The sequence below is a fragment of the Capra hircus genome, chromosome 11, assembly GCF_001704415.2.
Source record: "Capra hircus breed San Clemente chromosome 11, ASM170441v1, whole genome shotgun sequence".
NCBI classification, from domain to species: Eukaryota; Metazoa; Chordata; class Mammalia; order Artiodactyla; family Bovidae; genus Capra; species Capra hircus.
Genome location: NC_030818.1, coordinates 66,224,449 through 66,226,487, shown reverse-complemented (window position 1 = coordinate 66,226,487; position 2,039 = coordinate 66,224,449).

Below are 2,039 nucleotides of genomic sequence, written 5' to 3'. Positions count from 1 at the left end.
CTTTGGCATTGCCTTTCTTTGGGATTGGAATGAAAACTGACCTTTCCCAGTCCTGTGGCCACTGCTGAGTTCTCCACATTTGCTGGCATATTGACTGCAGCACTTTCACAGCATCATCTTCCAGGATTTGAAATAGCTCAACTGGAATTCCATCACCTCCACTAGCGTTGTTCGTAGTGACGCTTTCTAAGGCCCACTTGACTTCACATTCTAGGATATCTGGCTCTAGGTGAGTGATCACACTATCGTGATTATCTTGGTTGTGAAGATTTTTTTGTACAGTTCTTCTGCGTATTCTTGACACCTCTTCTTAATATCTTCTACTTCTGTTAGGTCCACACCATTTCTGTCCTTTATCGAGCCCATCTTTGCATGAAATGTTCCCTTGATATCTCTACTTTTCTTGAAGAGATCTCTAGTTTTTCCCATTCTGTTGTTTTCCTCTATTTTATCTCTCCTTGCTATTCTCTGGAACTCTGCATTCAGATGCTTCTATCTTTTCTTTTCACCTTTGCTTTTCGCTTCTCTTCTTTTCACAGCTATTTGTAAGGCCTCCTCAGACAACCATTTTGCTTTTTTGCATTTGTTTTCCATGGGGATGGTCTTGATCCCTGTCTCCTGTACAATGTCACAAACCTCCATTCATAGTTCATCAGGCACTCTATCTATCAGATCTAGTCCCGTAAATCTATTTCTCACTTCCACTGTATAATCATAAGGGATTTGATTTTAGGTTATACCTGAATGGCCTACTGGTTTTCCCTACTTTCTTCAATTTCAGTCTGAATTAGGTAATAAGGAGTTCATGATCTGAGCCACAATGTCATGTTATGTTATGAGTTATGTTATGACTCTAACAATATATAAAATCTGTAATCTTTCAAGATAATTCAAAAGATAAATTGTTGAAACTGGCAATAAATGAAGAATTGAAGGATTTTGAAAATGTCTTTTGTTTTAGCTAAAAGTTAAAAATGAATATTCTTAGCTTGCATAAATTGATGTGAAAACTCTTTCTATTCCCACCAACTTATTTGTGTGAAACTAGTTTCCCTACTGGGTGTAAAAACAAAACAGAGGATCAGTTTGGATACTCACCATCCTCAACCAGAAGCCTTTATTTTTTTTAAAATTATTCCCACTAGATTGGAATAACAAATCAGAAGAAAGCTCATTTGCGGCTTAAAAAACTTCAGATACTGATACACACCTCATTTGTTCAAAGTGCTTTTATAGGCGTCTAAAATATGGAATCGCGATTTCATACATAAATTTGTTAATCATGACTGTGGAATAATGAAATCAGGAATGTAAGAATGAGCAATAGGTACCGTCTTCGCAATTCCCACTACGGTCGTTTGATTGTATTTGTTGAAATGTAGTTCTCTATTGAAATAATTTTAAGTCTGGGCTTGTATTTTGCCTATCTTTCCCCCACCCCCCGCAATTTTACAAATAACTTATTTTTACTGTATTTTACAAAAGTATCTCTGGGCGATGGATGGATTGGAAATCCGTCCTCTCACCGCGGATAACTTGGGAAGCTGCCGTTGAAGCTAATAGAGGCGGAAATTAGGAATGTAGTAAGACCCTATGCCCTGAAATGAGTTTCAGCAGGCGTAAAATAAAAACCCGGACAAAGCTTTAGTGACTAACATTTTTTTCTGGTTAAATAAGCTCAGCTTGTAATGTGGTATGCGTTGAAAGTGTTAGTCGCTCAGACCTGTCCGACCCTGACCCCATGGGGTGTAGCCCACAAAGCTCCTCTGTCCATGGAATTCTCAAGGCAAGAATACTGGAATGGGTTGCTATTTCCTTTTCCAGGGGATCTTCCCCATCTAGGGATCCAACCAGGGTGTCCTACGTTGCAGGCAGATTCTCTACCGTCTGAGCCACCAGGGATACAAATCTAGAAAAACGGACCGGCGCCCCGCAATCCCCAGCATAACCATTCCCTCCCACAGCTTCAGTCAGTGGGGCCGGAGAAGAGCGCCTTTGAGTGCGGAAGGGAAAGGGTTAAAGGGGTGTGGTGAGAAGCG